At 41.3% G+C, this 23,690-nt stretch overlaps 1 long non-coding RNA gene across 1 annotated transcript in view; it reads left to right on the top strand.

Moving 5' to 3' along the window:
• The first annotated feature begins 3,006 nt into the window (after nucleotides 1-3,006).
• LOC106040426 (uncharacterized) overlaps nucleotides 3,007-23,690 on the top strand; it is a 42,543-nt gene continuing 21,859 nt past the window's right edge. The window contains exons 1-2 of the long non-coding RNA XR_010827910.1: nucleotides 3,007-3,104; nucleotides 21,423-21,579. This is a non-coding gene — a long non-coding RNA (uncharacterized lncRNA). The remainder of the gene's footprint in view (nucleotides 3,105-21,422; nucleotides 21,580-23,690) is intronic.

The following is a 23,690-nucleotide window of genomic DNA, read 5'->3' on the forward strand; positions in this document are numbered from 1 at the left end:
AAAAATGTAGCACTCTGTGTATGTGTCTGTGTATGTAAGACTGTTTACTACTTTTAAACATTTAGTGGTATATTTATTTAAAATGTATGTAGGATCATCTGTTGATACATTATTTAACTGTTCCTTGATTAGCAGACTCTTCATAGTATTATCATGTAGGTTGCAGGTAGGATTACAAAGGTGGGATTACGTCTGTGTGAAATACTAATAAATTCTTGGCCTGTTACCCAAATGCAACTTGCATCTTGCTGCAAGAGAGAGCTCTTGCAGTCGCATTGCATGGTTCTCACAGGCATATTGACATCTCTAAGAGGTGCCAATAGGCAGACAACGCCCCCCCACCCTCTCTGCCCCCATTGTGCTCTCTGTCAGTGAATAGCACTTGATTCTTCAGAAGAAGCTGTGACCCTCCTGTAACAATTCATGCCTGCAATTTATACGGTCTTCCAAGAAAATGTCTGAAGTTGAGCAATTAACAAGAAATTACTCCCTAGAGAATTCTGTTCCTCATCTCAGCTGGTGTTCAACTCATCTGTGAAAGTATACACACTCTGCCTGTATTCTTTTCATCTTAGTTTGGTTTGACAATAATTAAAATAACTCCTAAGACTGAAGAGCTGTATGTATTTGTTTCTAACCTCCATAAGATAGAAAGACAGACCTGCTGTGTGATCTCTGGCAAGACAGTTCAACTATCTGTGCCTTCCTTTCCCTGTAGTCTGCCTTGTTTATTAGTGAGCCTGCTCAATGTCCCACTGTGTGCATGCGCTGCCCTAAAACAATGGGACCTCAATGTTGTCTGGGTCCTACAGGCCCTATTAGAATACAAATTGCTAATCATTAGTGAGAAGATTAATGTGCTAAGAGTGTTTTTGAGTCACAGTGTGTATAGTTTGGGACCAGTTGCTAATCCCTGAGGTAATATTAATTTTAAAAAATCTTAACATGCAGCACTGCTGGCACTAGTGATTTTATCATGAGTCTCCTGGTATTTGGTGTTTCTTGTCAAGATCCACTTCCTGGAAACCCGAGCATCTTGGCTTGCATTTTGAAACAGGCAACATTTTAGCGCCTACTGTAACAGTGAGGCTGGAAAACATTTCCCAAGTATGCTCTGGAGACTCAGAAAGGCAAAGAAAAAGACCTTAAAATGTGTTAATTAAAAAGAAAAACAAGGATTCTGCAAGAAACCTTTTTTTTTTTTCTTTTCCTTCCGTGATTTGTATGGCTTGCATTGCCTTAACCATGCAAAAATATATATCTTGGAGTGTGATAAGAACCCCCCAGTGGTTCTGAGGGAAAAAAAAGATAAAAGTAAAAAGATTTTAATATAGCTATGGTAAGGTTGGTACTGTCCCTCTAATTGTATCCATTTTGTTCATTTTTTCTTCGAGGTTTATTTTTAACAGCCTCAAATTTCATATTTTTCCCCTTGTAGTTCTCTTCCTTAATATCCTTGGGGTTTACTTTTTCTTCACTTTGTTCCTGCCCTTTCTTGGTTTATTATTTTTCTTCAATGTTGATGATGTCCTCAGACTTGATCCAGGCTGAATTTACATCAAGGAAAAGCATGAAAGGCATGAAACAGACATAAATGGTACAGAGAGCAGTTTTCTTTTACTGTTCTCCGCTGTGATCTAAAAAGAGCCTGGAATAGTTAAGAAAATGTCCTGGACTTATTTACACTCTGTTGAAAGTATCACTGGTTGAAGATTTCCCATTTGTTGAAGGGAGATGTTCCACAGGCCACCGTGCTGTTTTAGTAACTAATCTATTTCAATACTTCTTATGTAGACAGGCCAACAAATTTCCAAACAATCAGAAAGCTTTGGCAGATAATGTTGAAAGCAGAGTACTGGACTTACACAAAGCAGTCTGCATTACTCCAATACCTTCTTTCAGGGCTGGACTTTGATAATCAGGTCAACTGGCTGCTGCAGTGACGTTGGTCAAGACAATACAGCTGTTTGTCAAAGAGCAAAATATTTTCTGGGGGGAAAGAGGAGCGTCAATGGGGTCTGGAAGCAGGCAAGGCTTTCTAAGAGGGCTGGAAGTTTGATCACCATAATGTGTGGGTGTTACATGGTCTCTTACGTCAAAAGACTTTGGAATGCTTTACAGAAGTGAATATACCTTGCATTTTACATGGAGGAAACTGAGGTAAAGAAAAGTATCTTGCTTTGTTCAAGGTCACTGCAACCCTGCTCTGCTGCTCTTCTCTACCTGACCACAGTGCCTGAGAGCAGATGGAGGGGTGGGGAAACTGTAGTGTGAGCAGGGAATGTGTTGTGCCACCAGGGATATGGCAGAGGAGAGACGGCAGGGAGGGAAAGGAGAAGAAAGGAAGGATAATGATCATGAATAATATCCAGGAGATGAGGAGCCATGTTGCACATGTGGGAGGTGTGGCTAGGCATCTTCATGGGCCAGGTGGGCAGTAGCTGAGGCAGGAGGAGTATGGCCAGTGTCATGCAGAAGGCCAGTCTTTATCCTCAGCCACTCATGCAAGTTCCAGTGATCTTTGGGGAAGTTTTTGCAAGCACTAATGTGAATATTGAATGGTAATCCTCTAATACTTTGACTTGGAGCTCCATTTCTCTACTCTGAAAGCCATGCCTTTGAAGAAAAAAAAAATACCTATGTTTGGTATTTTTGGTAGGATGTGATTTATTTCCCTTACCTCTGCTAGCATTTCTCTTGTTTCTTCGCCTTCCGCTTCTGCTTCTCCTTCTGCTTCTGCTTCTCCTTCTGCTTCTGCTTCTCCTTCTCCTTCTCCTTCTCCTTCTCCTTCTCCTTCTCCTTCTCCTTCTCCTTCTCCTTCTCCTTCTCCTTCTCCTTCTCCTTCTCTTGGAACATTATCATAGACATTTTTTGCTGCAGAAAGAGTGATCAGAACAACAAAAAACATATTAAAATGAAGGCAGAGGAAATAGATGACTGCATGGCCTGGTTTTGCTGTTTAGATATTCTGCACCTAATGGGTTGATTCTCATCTGTCTGTCAGCTGCCTGGACAAGAACTACAAACTGCACTGAGAACTTCTCATCATGTGTTATGTTATCAGATCTGTCTGCTGTCCAGTCATTTTTAGCCCTGTGGAAAAGGTACGTGCTCTAGGTTCCTTCCAGCAAGAAAGAGACAGAGTTTTGATTTGGATCTGTGTATTATTATCATTATTATTTTTTAACCACTGTTACTCCTTGTGTGGGGCAGAACAGCCATAAACAACAGAACAGCTTGCCTTCTGGTTTGCAAGCTATTTGAGCTTCAAGTTATCAAACCAATGCTTAGCAAGTGCAGGGTCATCAGCAGTCACAAATGCACAGTGGTGACTGAGTGGGAGATGTTTGCTTGTGTTATGAAATGTGGTGGAGTGAGAGTACACACTGGGGATTTGTTCATTTTAGCAAACCTGGCAGAACCTTCCTGTGACCTAAATAGAATACCTTGCTCTACATAAAGCATGCATCAGGGTATTTCCTGATTTATTCATGAAAGGTTTGCCTTACAAAGGCATTTGGAACTGTGTAATCTCAGAATACATGATACATATAGCTGGCTGCTCAGCTGGCATTTGCACAAATTGCTTTGATATATGGCTGTAACGTATGAAAGCACAGTGAGGCCAATTTAAATACTTGATACTGGAGTAAACTGGTTAAAAGAGTAAATTAGATCTAACCTACAGATTCTTCTGCTACTGCATAGAGAAGGCTTCTCTCCAGAATGAATAATTGATAAAGGTATGGGAGACTACACTCTAGTAAGCAATAAAATCCTCCAATATTAAATGGGCAGGGTTAAGGGCAGATCCATCAGTAGTGTGCATTGGTGACGCATCTTTCACTATAAGGGCCCTTTGCTAATTTACATAAAATCCGGATCCATCAGGATGTTAACCAGTTCACTTAACTGAAGATCTCTGCTGCCTTCTACTTGGGACAATTTCTGCCTCTGCTTGCTCCTTCTCAGTCACAGAAAATAGTCTAAGCTAATTCTTGATCAAACTTGTGCATTTATTAAGGTATGTCCAGTATATATCTTTAACGATTTGTCTATATGTTATTCGTACATACTTCCTGCTGTAATACATTCTGCAGCAAAGTGGATAGGGCTGGTTGCTTGCAAGCAAGCCTTATTTTGAAGCTTTGGAAGAAATTGGGGTTAATTTACAATAGAATGAAAGTGACATTTGTAAAGATGGTAAGAGGGGAATGCCAGAATCCATTACACTGATGATCCTACGAATGCACTGGCATTCTCCATTGGTGGGTTAATGCTCAAATCCTATCAGCATTTCTTGCTGAACTTATTGTAACTTAATGGCAAATTTCCAACTTTTTGTCATGCCAAGCATCTTATAATAGGACTGCACAAATTTTGGGGAAAAATTTTCTGAGTTAAGCTCAGTGCTATAAGACAGTAGAAATTGAACTCATTATGCATAATAGTGGCTGTAGCATGAGCAAGTCTATCCTCCATGTTTTCCTTTATGGGACTCAAGAAAAGCCCACAGTGGCTAAACTTAGGTGGCTGACAACGCTTTCTGCCATTTTTGTGTCAAGCAGTATATTATGGTGCATCTTTAATGTAGTGTGGAATTAGTTCCAAAAAAATTGCATATCCTTGTAGAAAGTAGGTACATAGATGATTGTTCCTGATGCTCTCTTATAGAGAATTCTGAGAACTCTCAACATACACCATGATCATGAAGAACAAAAAACTCAGTGCAGAATCCTATAAGTTTTGTGATATACTCCAGAACTTCCACATGTGTTAGATGATCACACAGATAATAGGTCACGTCCCAGAAAGGTCAAGTAGCCAAGTAGTCTGTCTGATACTGAAGAAGAACATTTGATTACTTTCCTGAAAATAATCTTACTGTGTCCCATGAAATGAACTTTCTCAATTCTTAGTTTTGTGGTCTTCTGTTTAAGAAGAGGCTTAGTCTTATCTGGCTTTGGAAGCAAGCTGGAATAAGATTTGTCTGGTTACTCTATTTCTGGGAAGAAAACAATGAAATGAAACAAACAAAAAAAAACAACCCAACAAACAAAAAAGCACGCTGTTTCCTAGGAGGGTACCTGACTGAACGATGATTTAAAATTAATATATGTCAACTGCATTTGTCAGTGTTCACCCAGCAAACTCAAGGGGCAGCAGAAACCTTTGTTCTCCATCCACCAGGTAGAGGAAAAATAGATTTAAAACCTTGCTGCTGACACCTTTGACTGCCCAGAACAATAGGGAACTGTCATATTGATTCTGTACTCCATGTCTTTTCATATGGCATACTATATAATATCAAGTGATGTTTCATCTGTAAGCATAGAAGACATCAAATGAATGTTTCCATATTTTTACTTTTAATTTTCTTTATCGGTTCGAAGTGGTAAGCAATTCAAGGTCTCTCTCTCCCCCATCTCTTCCTTTCCTCCCTTCCCTTTCTACATTCTTGACTGAAAGGATCTGTTTCTCCAGTAGCTTTGAAAATCTGGGCATTTTAGAGTTAATCGGGACCTGAAAAGAGCAGGATGACATGAGGTTTGCATTAAAGAGTGGTATGTGGACAAGTGGCAAAGGCTTGGATTATGTGGTAATAAAAACACACTGGGTGATATTTTTGTCAGAGGGCCTCACTTCACTGCCTCCAAAATGCTAAAGCATCAGGAACTCAGATTGCTGTCTCTGAGCCATGATTGCAGAAGCAGATCAGTGTGCACCTTACTTCCAATTTACTCAATTGTATTTAGCTTTCTTCTGTCATATCAAAAACTGCCCAGGTGCAATGCTGAGTATGAGAAAATAGGGTTCGATGTAGCTTCTGCATTAACAGAGCACCCCTAAATTGAAGCCTATTCTCACAGAGGAAACTGGTTTGGCTTTTTTTTTTTTTTTTTTTTCCCTCATGTGTATTGTAGTTGTTTACTTGGATTCTGTTGTTTCAAATTCAGTGATATCTCATAAAATTCTCCATGGTGGGGCATCAGCTGACATAAATCAGTGTGTGTCTGCTGAGGCTAACATCCTTGGACAACTGCATGAAGATCCAGTGGTTTAGCTCACTGATTTTCAAAGTCAGAAGATCTTGCTGCAATTCTCTCAGCTGATCTCCTGTGTAACACAGGGGACATGCAGAACATTGCTTGATCACGGTAGAGGTAGGGACTGCCTGACTCGCCTTGTATTCCCTTGCTATGTCCCCAGCCTTCTGCAGTGGGAAAAGAGTGTCTCTTTGACCCATCCATCCAATTAATGCCAGTTGTTGACAGTAGCCTTTCTCTTCTTTTTTTTTTTTGAGACAATGTGATTTTATCACGCTGACACTGAACGCTGCTTCCCTTGTCTGAAGCTGGAACTGGATGCAGAAGAGTCAAAGACCGAGAGATGAGTAGAAGAGAGACAGTGTAATGACAGAATGTTTCACATGCCTTTGAATTTCTAAGGGGATTAGGCGCTCCCCTGGTGCTTTGACATGGAGCCTATGGCAGCTGCTTTGGCAAAGCCTGCCAGCAGTTACACAAATATGTTATTTTCCCCTCATTTTCCCAAGGTGCAGAGGACACAACAATCTCTGTAACAGAGCAGCAACAAAGAGTGTTTGGAGCTGTCAGAGTCTGCACAGTCATGCTCCACAGTCCCTCTGCTCCTGCTTGTATGCGGGAGTGCCATTTTTGTTGTATTCAGACTCCTACCACTTCCCTTGTTGAAGCATAATTCTGCAATACTTACTGAAGTAAGTGCCAGAGTCACATGAGTCAGTCCTCACCCCTGGTCTCTATACCTCCTCAAAGAGCTTTTCTGGATCAACTCTATTCCCAAGCATCAGCTGAAACAAAATCCTCTAAGTTGCTGTAACTTTATCTGCCCTGCATACTCCAGAGACTTCTTTGCACAGCAGAAGTCCTTTTCCTGAAAGCAGTACAGGGACAGCAGGTGTTGTGCTGGTGTCCCTTCAGTGGCATCTGATTACCAGTTTAGTTGCTTTTCTCTGTCTATTTGATATGGTTATTTAGGAAGCCGTGGCTGATAGTATGTTTTTAAGGCAAGGACTGACAGAAATCAGGTGTCTTCACTTTATAAAGGAAACATTAACCCACTGGTTGAGATCTGCCTGCAGCATCATTGGCAAGCATGATACTCAAGATTTTCACAAAATGATTGAAGTTCTTTTCTCACATTTAAACATCTTATGGATGTTTCAGACACAAAGTTTAAATACTTAACAACAATGGTAGTGGAGGTACAGCAAAGAAAGGATTTCCTGAGTAGGAAAGAAGAGGAGATGGGAGAAGAGGAGGTGATCCCTTGTGGTTGAAGAAATGGGCAAGGAAAATTACCACAAGTGAGAAGCATCAGTATTGATAGCTGCAGTGAAAGCTGAAATGATGGTCAGGGCCTGTCAGTCCCAATACCACATCCTTGACTCACACACACTGATTCAGACATTAATTTGGACCTCAGATGTGCATGTCTGACTCCCAGTGAGCCCTCCTGGAGGGCAGAGTGTGGCCTGCTGAATACAGTGGATGAGAGTATAAAGCCCCAGAAGGAGTGTGCTTGACACAGTTCTGAATGCAAAACCTGTCTCATTGGTATCGGCAGGAAGCAATGGCATTGTATCTTTGGACAGTACTTGGCTTACTGATCTCAGTGCAAGCCACACACGTGCACATGCACATGCACACACACACAGACACACATGCACAGACAGTTCAGGCTAGCACCAGAATGCTGCTAGTGTAAGTGAACACCCTCATGACCAGAGTGGCTGTTCTATTTTATTTTTTTTTCCTTCTTCTTCTCCTCCTCCTTCTTCTTCTTCTTCTTTTTATTTTATTTATTTATTTATTTGCTTTCCCCACCCCCCTTTCTGAAACAACCAGCCAATTTAAAAGAGGGAAGGGTCTCTTGTTATGCTCATGAATCTGAAAGATTTCCTAAAGGAAGAACAAAGAAAGAGGCAGAAAGACAGAGAGAGCTGGAAAACCAGGAGCAGACAGCAGACTTGGAAAGAAATGTCCTCCTTCTCCCCAGCCCAGGAATGCAAACAGGAAGCCGCGAGCAGAATGTTTGGAGTGTGTGCAGCTGCAGTTGGGTCTGAAGACACTGAAAGCTGTGCCGAAAGTATTCAGCTTGCCTCTTACAATGGAGGGGAAACACTTGCTTTGACACTGCATTTGATAACCATTTTGTAGCAGGAGTGCAGACCCTTTCATTTGCAGGGAAAGGGAAGACAGCTGTGGCTGTCTTCAGCGAAACTTGCTATTCTATACGTGAGAGAGTGTGCTTGTTAGAGGAGGACAAAAGGCTGCTTACTGAAGTTCTGCAGGTGGCTTTTGGTTATTAACCAGAGGAGCTCAGCTAGTCCAGAATGTGCTGGGCTGCCTAATTCCCCTATAAAGGAATCTCAGTTGCTGCTTGGGATAAACTGTGCCTTTTTGGAGGCTGCACTGTGTATTGCCTGAAACACTAAGCTTCTCCCTTGGAAACAGAAGTTTCATATCTGCTAGATCATTCTCCCATAGCACATGTTTTCCATGTGTGAGTTCCAATTTGGAGAGTTTTGGGGAGAAAATTATCTGTAACAATATCTTCTAATTCATATGTAGATCAACCTCTTCATGGTACCAGGGTAAAAACACTTGAATTATGTAAATTGGGATAATTTCTTATAAATTACCATTCAAACAGGTTGGATCTGTGTCTTAATTCAAACAGCTTTAAAATTATCTCACCTAGTTTTCCTCCATTGTTCTTGATCAGCAATTGACCTTGAGCTGACTTCATTCTCAAAATAGATCAAATAAATGTATCACTCTTTTTGATTATAATATGGGTTCTGCTTTAAAAAAGGCTTGCTGAAATGAGTCTTGCAGGTTCTTCAGTTGCTAGCATTTTATTAATATACTTTGAAGCTGCCTGAGATTGTGCATGTGGCAGAAAATCCATATTCTTAACTAACCAATTGTTTTAACATCTATTTCTGAAAGATCTGCACGGTGCTGTGTATTCGTACTTGGATATTGGTTACATGCATTAATTTGTCTTTTTATGGAGATGATGATCTGGATTATCTCTTCATTCGCTTGTCTTCTGATGGGTTGAACTCTGATGTTTGCACCTGCAACACCTTTAGGGAGTTCTCTGAAGGGAAGAATTTGGTTACAAGAAACTTTTGTAAATGAACACTGGAGGACAGTGTTAACTTTACTAGGACTAATTACACTATGAGTTTCTTTGTGTCTAACATACCTGAATTTTAATAAATGAGAAATTATTGTTCCTGGTTAAGTAAGTAGGTAGAGTAGCTAAATATAGAGGAAGTTAAACTGCGGGGGGTGGGTGGGGGTGGGGGAGCTCCAGTTTCAATGACTACAGAGGAGAAGCGTGCAACAGCAGTTCTGCAAAAAGCGTACCTAAGCTATTTCTCCTCTCTGGCTCTTTACCCATCACATGCACCACCTTGGCATGGTTCTGTCCTCCTCCCTGGAGCTCCTCACAACACATCCCACCAGCAACCCAGACATCAGATGTTACTCTTGTGCCTGTGAAGCCGTGGTATTTGTGGTAACACCAGGAGGCCCCGCTCCTGCCTGAGTACAGTGCTCTGGCAAGGGCTCTGCTTTTTTGGGACTGAACTCTGGCAGCCCTGGGACTTGGCCAGGTGTCTGTGCCACAAGATTGTCTTTTCTCCTGGAGAGGAAGTGGTTAGCAGGGGACTACTGAAACTCTCTGAGAACATAGGGGAAGTGCGAGGTGTCAGAGTTCACCTCAGCCCTTCCTCTCTTCCAGAAATCCATTTGTTACTTACTTGGTGGTGAGTATCATAGCGGCAGTCTCCACTTAGTGACGAATTAACACCACCATGGCAGCTTTTATGGAGAGAACCAGATAAAGATCGTATGCTTGGTACATTCATTGCAGTTTCCTTCCAAGCACACCTAGGTGTTTCAAAAACAAGAGTGAGCTAATACGTTATTCCTTTGTGTACACACAGTGTAAGAAGGACATAAAACTATTAGAGAGTGTCCAAAGGAGGACAACAAAGATGGTGAAGGGTGTAGAGGGCAAGACACATGAGGAGCAGCTGAGGTCCCTTGGTGTGTTCAGCCCAGAGCAGGCTGAGGGTAGGCTTCATGGCGGCCTGCAGCTCCCTCACGAGGGGAGCGGAGGGGCAGGCGCTGAGCTCTGCCCTCTGGGGACAGCAACAGGACCCGAGGGAACGGCATGGGGCTGGGACAGGGGAAGGTCAGGCTGGGTGATAGGGAAAAGGTTCTGCACCCAGAGGGTGGTCGGACACTGGGACAGGCTGCCCTGGGCAGTGGTCATGGCACCGAGCCTGCCAGGGTTCAAGAAGTGTTCAGACAATGCTCTCAGACATATGGTCTGATTTGGGGGTGGTCCTGTGTAGATCCAGGAGTTGGACCTGATGATCCTCATGGGTCCCTTCCAATTCAGGATATTACGTGCTTCTATGATTCTAAAAGGTAAGTAACCTCAGATTAAAGCGGGGGTCTGTAAGTAAGGATGTCATCTACCTGGTATCACATAGGAAGCTGGGGCTGAAAATTAGCTCAGGTGATGCCCAGTCTGGAGCTAGGAGCATAAGGTCACCCTTTTCACCAGGAACAATGTCAAATCTGGGGATGGACCTGTAGTGCAGACTGTTATGAGCAGGAAGAAATCCTGGAGTTCTGTGTGTGGAGAGAAGGATGGAAGTCAGAAAAGGAGGAGACAGAGGAGAAGCTGAACAAGATTGCATTTTTAATCAGCCTTTAGGGGAGGTTAGTAGGGAAGGCTACTGGACGCACAGAATGAGACAAGACTACAAAACACCTTGATAAGAGAAGAAAGCCCTTTGTCAGCACAGTTGCCCACAAGGCAAGAGCTGTCAAATCACTGTTTTCTGACACCTTCTGTCTCTTCAACACCTTTTGTGCTGTTTTTCCCTTCTCATCAGGGTTCGGTTGACAGGGTGAAAAAAAAAGGTTTTCAGAGCAAATCACAGCCTGAGGATCTTCCCTAGTTGCAGATTGTTACCCTAGGGAACTCCAGACCTAGATCTCAACCCATTCCTCAGTAAACAGCAAGGGTCTCGTGAGATAGAGATTGCCATTGCCACATCTTATGCAACAGCACAGATGTTGATGCATAGCTCCTATCTGTACTTCAGTGCAAAGCTCACCCGTCAGCAGCTAGATGTTTGGAGAAGGGAATTTGTCTGGGGCTCTCAGTAACCACAGGCATGAGCTATCACCATTGCAATCACAGATTAAGGAAAAAGTACTTGCAATTACTGTAAGGAAAATGGCAAGCTTGCCCAGCTTGGACAATGAAATGGGAAAGGTGATTAAGACAGGCTCAGAGAAGCTGGTTTTAACAGCTGGGTTAATTTTTGAGACCCTTTGAAGGGAATCATGTTTTGAAAACAAAGAGTTTTACCTTGCTCTGTAAAACTGATGAAATCTGCTTTCCTCTATGTCTCACCCATGTGGATTGTTTTATGATCAACCCACAGTTTTTCCTTGTAGGTGCACACATTCGTAGGGGCACACATCTTTTACCTTGTGACCTATTTTCTTTAAACGTGAGAGAATGTAATATCTGTGAAACCTTTACCCCTCCCCCTGACAATATGATTGAAATCGATTGACTGATTCAAAAGCAATTAGGTGGGGCTGACTGACAGACAGACAACACGCAAGTGTTCTTCTTCAGGAAACTAGGCAAAAAACTCCACGGCCCTTTGAGATATCCTAAGGCCAGTATCAACAAAATTATATCTCAGATGTGAAGAAGGGCTTGCATGACTGATACCTTGCCTTTTTTATCCCCGAAATCTATCAGGTGGTCTAATAAAAATTATTGCCTCTTCCTGAAAACCTTTCCTCTCTCTATAAAATGGGGCATACAAAATCTCTTGTCCCCTGGGTGAAGTTAGGGTGTGTATCCCTGTGTTCTGCAAGGGAGGTTTTACACTCCACTTGTTTCAGTGCAGTGCCTTGCTGCCTTGAGCACGGGAACCACCGGTGATATACCAAACCAGCCATGTGCTTTTTGTTATTCTCAGCCTCATCAACAGCACTGTATTCCCCACAAGGTGGTAGGCAACACTGAATTTTCTCTGGGGGGATCACTTTTTGTTTTTTTTCCTTATAGACAAATATAATCTAAGAGCCTGGCTTGCTGCCTTGGAAGTTTTCCAGAATAAGGTGATGTGCACAGTGTTTTATGGGATAAGCATGTTTTACTGGTCAACAGCAATTGCAACGGCAGAATCTGAAACAGAGGGCCAGAATAATTCCCTCTGCGGCAGGAGTCACTGGGTGATATTCTCTGACCTGTGTTATGCAGTAAGTCAGACTGGATGATCAGAGCAGTCCCTTCTGGCCTTGAAATCTATGAATCTATGTTCTGATTACACATCTGAGAATGAGCAACCAAAGTTGAAAGTGGTGATTTATTGAATGCTAGCTACAGGCAGCTTCTTGTTTCTGAATAAGGAACTGCTTTTAAAAGGGTCCCTGTAGCTCAATGGGGTACAGACAGCTGTCAGCTCTTTTGGGGGAAAGTACTTGCCAGTCTATTTGTGTAAAAAGCATTTTAAATTTACAGTTCTGTGTAAGTGATGTTTTATAATAAGGATTGACCCTTTCTAGAGATGGCTGTGTGGTTGATTTATAGATAAATCCCCAATAAAACTGCTTTGGGATGAGGCCAGAGTGGGTGAGATCCATCTTTTCTCTCCTGGCTTGTGCATCAACCCATATATGAAAGCATCTTGGTTTGGCGGAGTGAGTTTTGCTGTTACATCCTGCTGCGTAGTATTTGAACCTTAGTGAAACAGACGATGTGTCAACAGCTTTTATGAGGCTTGTCTTCGGCCTGTTGTTTCATTTGATTCCAAAGACGTCATATGCAGAGCAGAAGATGCCTGCAGCTGCTGTGAATCACAAGCTCCAACATTTCAGAGTAAGTGAGCCCCAGTAGAGCCCTCATACTACTGCAAGGGGTGTGATGTGTCTCAGATGCTCTCTGGGAGCTGTGGTCCTTCAAAATGCTGTGGAAGGTAGAACAGAAAAGAGCCTGTGAGCTGGTGGGCCAATGCTGGCACAAAAGGTAGGGTGACTGGGAATGGTGGCTGTGTGGACATTCAGAATTTTAACTTCAGAACACTTTTAAGATTTAAAATACTTGTTGTTCATGGTATTGACTGCAAAGTAGTGGAAGACATATCAGCCAGGTTTGGAGCAACAAATGCTATCAGAAGCCTTAGTAAAACCAATAATGAACTGAGGAAGTAGCTTGCATAATACTTTCATATCTCAAATAGGGAGTCTGTGTTAGCATATTGGTTCTAATGGTGGAAGTCCAGGACCGAATTAGACAATGCCAACTATAAAATAGATTATTGCAGTTGGCAAACATCACTAGCTGTAGAGATCTGCATATTCAAGAGTGTAGACCTCAGTTCTAGAAAATTCTTTTAAATCAACTATGGCATTACTTCACTTGATTAAAATGATTAAATCTACCCCAACAATGAAACTGTCACCTTGAATTAGAAGAGCAGCCCATTAAATTGTAAAACATGTAAATATTAAGGCAACTGTATTTCTAGGTATATACATTATCTTTATTTACAGTAGTCCCTTAATTGAGCAGCTTAACTGAATAGAGATTGCACTCTAAACTATTCCACAATTATTAAAATGCATGTTTACATTTGCCTAAATTGTGCAAAAGTAATTTAGGAGATGAATTTCAAGAAATATTCAGGAAATCTGCATACAGAGAACATAATTATTATTGATATTTGCATACCTTCCCTTTCCACTTTCACGCACTATTACAAACCACACAGAACATGACTGAAGAAATGATTGGAGAGGCTGCTGTAAGTACAAATATGGATTCATCAATAAATGTTCAGGCTTCCAGGCGCAAAACAAACGGCATGGCTGTGGAGAAGAAATATTACGTTTTATTTAGATAGTTATTTGGAATGGGATCTGCACAGATAAATCCATACTCAGAATATAGCAGTCTGTTGTGACAAAAATGAATGTTGTTGAAAAGCACAAGTAAAACACAGACAAAACTGCAAGTGCCAATTGAAGCCAGTATGAGGGGTAGCAGATACACTATGTAGAAGAGCTTCAGATATGGGGGGAGAAATGACTAATAGTGAGATAAGCTTTCACTCCAGCTCTGATCGAAGTGCTTGTGTACCAATCTTAAGCAAAGTAGAAATAGACTGCAAGTGCAATACAGAGGGACCTTCTTCTTTTCTTGAAAGCAAGAGGACCCTAGTGTTACCCGTATTCACAAATCCTAATGCACAACAGTTTGTCACAGTTTGTCTCCTACAGCCAAGCAACTGCTCTGTTTCAGTGAAAAACAGACTCCAGCTTCTACCCAAGGGCAGGTGGAAAATAGAATTTTGTGGAATTTTTCTGAAAAAAAAAAAAAAGGAAAGAAAATCATGAACTAGGAATGTTATGAACCAAAAATAAGGTGAAAAGACCTGCTAGTGGAACACTCGCTGCAAGAAGCCACTGTGCCACGTATTAGGTTTCCAAAAGAGGCCGGTGATTAGTGACTGAATTGCCCTTCATCTTGTGCAGATCAGGACCCTTTAAAAGATTCCTTGAGAGGCCATCCAAATTCAGCAAGTGCTTTTGAGAACCTTGGCCAATACATTCCTAAGAGAGCTGCAAGAAAGTGCTGAGAATCTCAGAAGGCCTTGCAGTGCAGCTGATATGGGTCCATGAACAGGGAAGGATCATGTGTGTGTCTATTTATATTTATGTGCTGTATCTAGTGGGACAAGCAACAGAAAAGAGGAGCCTTGTCAAGATTATCCGTCATGAGACAGGAGAAACCCATGTATCACTCATCCTGAAGGCTGTGCACCAAGGAGCAAAAGAACCTCACGCTCCCCTGACAATGAAAATAATGAAGTCAGATTATCCAAAGAAACTGTGAGTTTGCCTTACCCACAAACCTCAGCCCCGGGGATTGAAGAAGAATTATCAGAAAGGTCATTCTGAGCAGTCAGAGTCAAGGACAGAGCTGAACAGCCACTGAAACCCATAAGGAGAAAACACAGAGCTCACAAGAAGGGAGAAGGGAGAATTCAAGGGAAATAAATAACAATATGAAAAATTTTAACACTACCAAGGAAACATAGGAGACGTTTCTCTCCATGTTGTGAAGACCTACAATGGCATGCTGATAGGATCCCCAGAGAGAGCACATCATCTATAACTATGCAGCACTGCACATGCTGGTACTACTAATAAAAGAGAACGGTTCAGATCACAGAAATTAATTAGTTTAGAACTGCAACCACCAGGAAGAGAGCATGCACACAGCAGCATCCCAAAGTGTGCTCATATTAACGATTCTCTGTCTGGTGTGCTGTTGACAGAATCCTGTCTGTCTCAACAAAACTCTGGAAACAGCTTTAAACTTCAGGCCCCCATCAAACAGCAAGCGGTCTGCCGGCAGCGTGCCTGCATGGAAGCTAGTAAATCCAGCAAATAAGGACTCGACAGCATCTCCTGCTGTCATGAGGAAAACTTTAGCTGCTGTACTGGAAATGTCCCTTCTCCTCAGGGGGCCATCTCATTGCATGCACTTACCATGCCTGAAAAGCAGAGCTGTGCTGCTAGCTCTCCAGGCGCCAGGGAGTCCTGCCCTCCTAACAAAATCCGTCTGTGGGGGAAAGGAGCAGAGCTCTTGGGAGCCTTCTTTGGCACCCTGCAGGATGGAGCCATGCTCTCGACAGGCTTTCTGACTGTGGAGAGAGTGTTTTTTGTGTACCAGGAGGTAGAATGAAGGCTTGTGTGCATTTTCCTGCTTACCCCTTGTGCAAGAGGGGGCTCGCTGCTCTGGAGTCCGGAGCTCATTTAGAGGCACCTCAGTAGTTCAGAGTTCCCATGTCCGTTACTTCATCAGCCACAATTTACTGCAGTGCGATGTGATATACAGCAGGGCCATTTCGTCTCCCAGAACTTTAGAGAGGGGGTCTGTGTTTTAGCATCTACCAGTTTTATCTCTGCCATCTGAATCTCATTTCCAGGATAACCAAAGGTCCTTCTAATTACTGCTCTGTTGAATGTATGTTGCTCCAAGTCCTTGTGATTTGGCTGAAATCTGGGGAAATGGAAACTGATGTCATTAGTCATTTCTTTGGAGGAAATGCACTGACACCCGGTGAAAAATGATAATAAAGTTGTATCAATCTGACTGCCTATCTGGCTACCTCGTGAAAGTGCGATTTTTGAACAATATGCCTATAATTTTACAGATATTAAAGCACAACAATCACCATTATAAGACTTAGATGGCGATTGGCAGTATGTTTTTCAGATACCAGAAAGGACAACAGGATTTTATGTAGCTACCCATTTCTTGTCTGTGTGCCACCACACACGTTATGGGCCTCTGATGCTCCCAGCATTTGCTGCTGGAGTTCAGTGACCACAAAACACATGGGGTCAGCTCTGAGCTCTGCTGATGATTTGCTGTGTGGCTTTGGGCATGCTGAGTCCCCTGCCTCAGTTTCCACATCTAATATAACACTTTCAAATCAATTATCCATGACAATAAGATAAAAAAGAATACAGCATTGATTTTTTTTTTCTCTTCCCGTTGGACATGAGGATTGTGATTTATCTATTACATTGGAGTACATATCTATGCAGCACTCAGTGTCTTGTAAACACTCATTAATGGTCCTTGGAAAACCCCCATGAGGTTGGTAAGCAATATCACTCTCACTTTGCATGTGAATCATGGCAATAAGAAAGACAAAAGGACACATTTTAAAAGCAATCTTTTATCATTGTATCTACATTTATTTGCATTAACCTATTCTTTTACAAGCTGGCAAGATGGAGATTCCACAACCTCCATGGACAATCCTCCTCAGTCCTCTTCTTACCATCAGAAAGCTGATGACTGCCTGATTTAAATCTTCTTTGCTGCATTTTAAGCCTTTGGGTGGGGAGAAGCATTTGTATCTTGTCTGTCTGCAGCAGCTCAGCTTTATGTAAGGATTACCTTCGTGACTCACCACAGTTTTCTCTTTTCAGAGCAATCCTACCTCATTTGGTCTTTCCTTCTAAGTCATGTTTTTTTTAGATTTCGATCATTTTGTCATCTGGAATTTCACCAGGGGTCCATGTGTCTTCTCAGGTGTAGTGTCCAAAGCCAGACGCTGTGTTCTGGCTGAGGGGTTCACAGAGAATTACTTCATGTGCCTACTAGATGACACTCCTGTTCATGCATGTGAGAGTGATGTCAGCCTTTTTTCGGTTGTGTGACATTGTTGACTCATCTTCGGCTTGCAACTGACAATCATCCACAGATGCTTTTCTACACAATCGCTGCTGAGCTAGGTGTTCCTCCATCATGTATCTGTATGGTTGGTTATCCCCAGCCCAGTCCTTGTGAATTGTGTCCTGCCAATTTTCTATCGGTTCTATAAGCTGCCAACATAACTTTTCTGCTCATTAGCACATTTGCAACCCTTTTCACCTCAGCACTATCTCCAGATCTACCTGTATTTCCACTTATCATCTAAGTCATTAATGAAAAGGGTGAATAGTACTCCTCTGGAGACAGAACCCTGCAGCATCTCCTTTGAAACATCCTTAGATTTTGACAGCAAACCATTCATTATTATTACCCAATCATGATTTACAACCACTTTATTCCCATATTATTTCACTTTTATTTAGATATTATTAGCTTGTTTCTGAGAACGTCTTCTGAAACAAAGTCAGAAGCCTTAGAAAGTCAAGATAGATGATACCTACTATCTCCATCCACACAAGGTCTGTTTCTCTGTCAGAGAAAGAAATTAGGTTACTTTGACATGATTTGCTCTCCACAGCCCCAGGTTGACTGCAGCTCATCTTCTGTTTTCCTCTCAGTGCTCAAAGATAAGTTTATCTGGGACAAGTGGTCAAAATACTAGCACAGTATCTAGCAGAAATGGAAGTTAAACTGGCTGGCTTACAGCTCCAGCTCCCTCTTCTCATTTTTAGAAGCTACATGTGGTATTTGCTCTTTCCCAGTTTTCTAGGACATAACCCTTTCTCCTGGCTTCTCAGAGAAAACCACTAACAGCTCTGAAATTGCTTCAGTCTGTTCTTTTAAGTACTACAGGATCAAGTTCATCAGGTGGAGCTGATTTGATAACATTAACTTATCGGAGTGTTCTCCAGCACATTCTTTTCCTTTTTGGGCCTGACATTACCTCTTTGTTGCTGCCATTCATTGGATTAGCCACCTGGTTGCAGTTGACCTCTTTACTGAAGAGTGAAGCAAAAGGACATCAAATACTTCTGTCAGTGTCTTTCCCTCCCCATTGAGCAGCAGGCTTTTTTTTTTTTTTAATGAGATGCTTTGGCATATTTGTTATTCTTTTGTTGCATTGGCATCACTGTTTTCAGTTTTATGAACTTGTGATATTCTTTTGTGTTTGACTTTGCAACTGGACTTACTTTTCACTTTTTTTTTTTTTTCCTTCGTATTCTTCAGGAAAGTACAGTCGTTGTAGTACAAACAGATTAGTCTTTCCTGCAGTTTCTTTCCGTCCTCATTTTTGGGATAAGTTGTTCTCTTGTTGTTAGTACTGTTCTCCTGTTATCCTGTAGGTTTGTCACCCACGGTCCCTCTGAGTTTACTGATGTTTGTCTTGAATTCCTTCAGGGTTTGTTTGGTATTCTCTGTACCCTTTCTTACGGTTACAATTGCTTTTACTTGAATTCTTCCCTGTTAGTGAAGAATGAAGTGTGTTGTTTTTAACAGAGAGACTAATGCATTACGGAACAAACTGACTCTTGATCAGAATTTTCCATCTTTTTGAAAACAATGTTTTAATGGAGTGATGGAGGCCAAATGCAGAAATATTAGGTGGTGTCCCCTTGCCTTTAAAACTCTGTATTTGTGAAAAGTTTACGCAGGCATTTCCCAGGTGTTTCCCAGGAAAACTACAGGAGAGCCAGCAGTAGAACCCAGATGTCTGGGACCTGTTGCAGTGTCAAAACTGTGGATTCATCCATCATTGCTTTTTAAATGATGTTTTTGACACTCAGGGAATTTGAGCTTCCTTGATTTGGAGGAAGTTGCTGATTCCCTGAACAATCACCAGAAAAACCCAAGCAATCTACAGGCTGAAAGGGCAGTTTGATTGACTGATATGTAGAGTTTCTCCTTTGCAAGTTGATGCAGGCAAAATCCATCAAAGGTAATTTAGAAGTCACTTTTAATTTGCAGGTAAAACATGCCTTCTGGAATGAGATGAATTTCCAAATCCCTTTTAGAAAGTTTACAAAGAACACAAATGATGGTTTGTTAAATCTGTACTGTATGTTTAATATATCTGTTCCTTTCTTTCGGTAAAGAATAGCCATGTGCTCCATTATATGGGGTTGTATAGATCCATGTCTTTGTTCTACCTCTCTAATCTTTATTAAAATCAAAACAGAAGGCACTAATCCCTCAAATAAATGATAGTTTATTTCTTCATGTTCGAAGTATGAGGGTTCTATGGTTGCTCTAATACTAATCAATTCAATGACTTTAATTAAAAATAGAATGGTTTAAGCACAAGACATAATTAAACAGATGCCTGCTAGAGCTACCACATTCGTATGCTCCCTTTTGCTGGTTTGAGCACACATTTCCTCCACTGAAGTCGGTTACTGCCCATACAAATTGATTTCTACACCTCTTCCTACATTCTGTGAGTGTCTGCAGAATCTGGGCCTACTTCCCCTTTCTGATCTCATGCTGATGTAATTCTGCTGATTTTCAATGGAATTACATTGGTGTTAAATCGCCGGCTTTATTTGGGTTGTTCACTGAGATCCATGTAGAATGGGTCATTTAAAAGGTCATGCATTCTTCTTGAATGAAAACAGCGAGTGCTCTTGGGCAAAGAAAGTCTCTTTTCTTCCACATTTTATGGGTCTAACACCTAGTTTGTAGGTACTACCACAATAAAAATATTATTACTGTTGAGAACAGCTACTAGATATACTAAATTCCTTCTGTGAATTCATGAAACCCTATATGTTGCTAGGACTTGCTTCCAATTAGGGGAGAGGATTTGAAATATTTGTAGTGGAGAGAACTTTCCAAAGTGCTCATTACTAACCTTGATCTTCTCTTCCTGGCATAAAGATGAAATTCTCCCAGGCTTCAGTGGAACCTGGTAGGCTGTGCTTCCTCTTCTAATTGTTGTAACTGAAGGACCATGTACTTCAATGCTGCAAATGATGCTGCTGCTGCAAATACTTCAGTTTCACTAGTTGATGATTCTTGATAAGAGCAACTTGGACCATTATATTGACATTAGTGCTGCTGCAGCCATTTCTGTGAAGGTATTGGTGGCTTGCACCTGTCTGCCTTAGCATCAATTTCTCCTAGAGGGAACTGCACCATGTTAAACACGTTTTACATCAGCAGGACTGTATTTTACTATGAAGTTTTGTAGGTATGATTGTATCAGTGCCAAAGTCCCAAGTGGATGTAACTCTGCTGTATCTCAGCTCTTTGAGAATGAAACTGTGATAAAATCTGAAAGCTACAATTCTGAAAGTCCCATTAAGAGTTAATACTCACTCTCCAACACTCTCTTAAAACTATATTATTTTGTCACTTCGTCCAAGCCCAGAATTGGGCAGAGCAGAACATTGATTTCTAACTCCTTCTTACAGAAGCGTATCTCATAACCAAAACCTTCTTTCCTGCACTTGTGTTTCTGCTGTTGTTTATTTGCCCCTGCTCTTAAAACAGAACATTTTTTACACATTTTCCTTCTTCTTTTTCCCAGTTTCGGGCCAAAGTTGACACAATGGACTGATATAGGCTAAAAGAAAAAAAAAACAAACAAATAAAAACCAACACAAACAACAATAACAACAAAACAAGCTGAATGGAAGAATGCCACCAAAGAAACAAATGATCTCTGCATCACCTTCATAGCAAGGACTAAAATGTAGGCAAAGGTCATGTTGCAGTAGGCTGAGACAGCACAACTCATTTCCTCTTTTACTACATCCTATTGTTGCTGCAGATGGCCAAAATAAGGAGGACAATCTGCTCACATCAGGAAATTTGTGCAGTTTGATGTGCTTAGGTTTCCTCAGGGTTGTCAGTGGAACTTGGGAATCCTGTAATATTGCATTAGGGACAAATATAAACAAGAGAACTGCATGGACTGAAGTGACCAGAAAGAGAGCAAGTGGTTTCAAAGCAGTTAAAGCATAACTCAGTGAGTTAATTTTGTTTAGTTGTAGGTGGACACAGTTAACTGAAATATACCCTGCTGATGTCAGCAGACCATTTGTCCCTTCCTATTTGTACTTACAGATTTTTTGTTTGTTTGATTGCAGCGCTGCTGATCTCACAGTTACAGCAGACCAGCAAGATACTGTAGAAGACTGCCACTTTCATATGGAAACAAACACAAGCAAGGAGAGTAAATGCTTGTCATGCTATAGCAAAAAAGTGTTTCTCAGCCTACCTTCCAGAAAGACATTAGGAACAGAGGTAATACTTATAAGCATGGCTTGGTGCCCTCTGGAAGGGCATTTGCGTAATGCAATTTGCAGGTCTGAGGAGCTCCTTCACCTGACAGGCTTCTGAAAGGTGAGGGAGAAAGATTCACACTCTCAGAGCAGAAAGTCGAGCTGATCAGAGACAAGGCTTAGCATACAGGTGAGGCAGTAACCCTGTGTCCTTGAGAGTAGCCCAATCAGATCAAGAGGTGTTGAAATGCAGCCATGCCCTTCTCAGCTTAGCAAATTTGTTGGTATCTCAAGCACGTTTCACAAAGATCATCTGCTTCTTGGTTTTGCTGGTTGATGAATGATTGTTTTCTGTTGTAGAGGGCGTTCAGACTCTTTGTGATGATCACAGGATCAAAGGCTAATTTAGGCTGTAAGGGATCTTAGGAGGTCATCTAGTCCAATCTCCTGCTCTAATGTCCCAGAAAGCTGATCAGAGAGATTAACCCCATGTTTCTGAGTACAAGAAGACAATTTAGTCCTTTACAGCTAGATTTGAGTTTTGTACAATTAGCTAGTTTAAAGGATTTTCCAGAGTATCTATTGTCATGATACTTGACAAGACATTATATATAACTCATTGTTATAGTATCCTGTGCTTTAGTTATTTTTTCTTCAAAGTGCCCTGTAGAAAGAAATTTCACTGTTGAAGTTCTTTGCTGTGAAAAATTGAACTAACCTCATCTGCAGCAGCCTGCCACTCATTGCCATGTTTTCATGTTTTTAGAAGCTGCTGTACCACTGTATCCCTGTGTCAATGAACAGATTGTGGTCTGCTCCAGCTAGACTATATAAAGATATGTAGGTGTATGTAGGTGTATGCTATTTTACGTCAGCTCTTCTTCTAAAACATTTAGATAGCTTGAAGGTAACTAACAGATATTTTACATGTGAACGCCTCACCCAAGAAGACCATGATAAAACTTCTTTGATTAAGACAGTGAGGAATTTCTCTGGCATATGTACATAATTTGGATTTTACTCTTGGATGGTTTTTTTTTTACCTCCGTTGAGCTTGAAAGTTCATTAGAGCAAGGATTGTCTCTTTCAACTATATTACCAGTGAAGCCATGCTTTATGAACAGAAATGAACATATTGTCTTACATGACACACCCCAGTATGCTACTCATCAGTACATATGACTGCATGGTTATTGCTTGCTGGACTTATAATTTGACCAGGAAAACATAAAGAGTTTTGTGTTGTTGACCTTCATGAGGATTATTATTATTATTTTAATTTCATCATAAATATCTTTGGGCTACTCAGAAAGTTTCAGGATTAGTTTAGGATTTTTAGCAATGTAGACTTCAATCCCTTCTGTCTCTGCTTCTTTTAGGATGTGCCATAAAGCTCCTTACAATCACTGTGTTTTAGAAAAATACTGTGTTCAATAGTCTTATACAGTGATCTTGACTGTCCTGATTCTTTGATATGAAAGAATGTGCCACAAGTACTTCTTCTCTTCTTCTGCTTCATGTTTTTTGTCTTGAAGTGCATTTTCTCTCTTGATTAAACTTGATGTTTTCTGCTTATGCTCATTTTCTGACCTCTCCTAGCTTCTGATCATGTCCCTGCTGAGTTTATGCCTCTATTATCATACAGTCTGCAATGCTGTGGACACCTGCTAAGTCTGAAAAAAACACCATTTTTCAGCTGAAACAATTCTCTAGCAGACTGTGATTCCAAGAGTTAAGCCGTGGAATTTGAATTTTTCCCACTGGGTGTTTAAAGTGCTCAGCACAAGTAACTTGCTGTCTAAGCTAACCTGTCAATACTGAGGCTTGTCAGCTGACATTTGAGCAATTTATCTCCAACTGGTTTGTTAGGTTTAAAATAATGCTGTCTTTCTTCAGAGTTGTAGGATCCAGGCAGACCCACACTTGATCATACTCCGTCTTGCTAACTTTCACAAATGTGAACCTGGGATCTCTCTCACTAGAGCTTGGATGGACATTTGTGGGAAATTCTTTAGGTGTGGTTAAAATACTGATTTAGGCTAGGCAAAAGGATAAGATGGACTCTTAGGATTCTGTACAGTCCTATTTTCTGTGATTATTTTAGCCATGGGAAGGGATGGCCCAGTTGCTACT

Source organism: Anser cygnoides, chromosome Z (assembly GCF_040182565.1).
Source record: "Anser cygnoides isolate HZ-2024a breed goose chromosome Z, Taihu_goose_T2T_genome, whole genome shotgun sequence".
In the NCBI taxonomy this organism is placed as follows: Eukaryota; Metazoa; Chordata; class Aves; order Anseriformes; family Anatidae; genus Anser; species Anser cygnoides.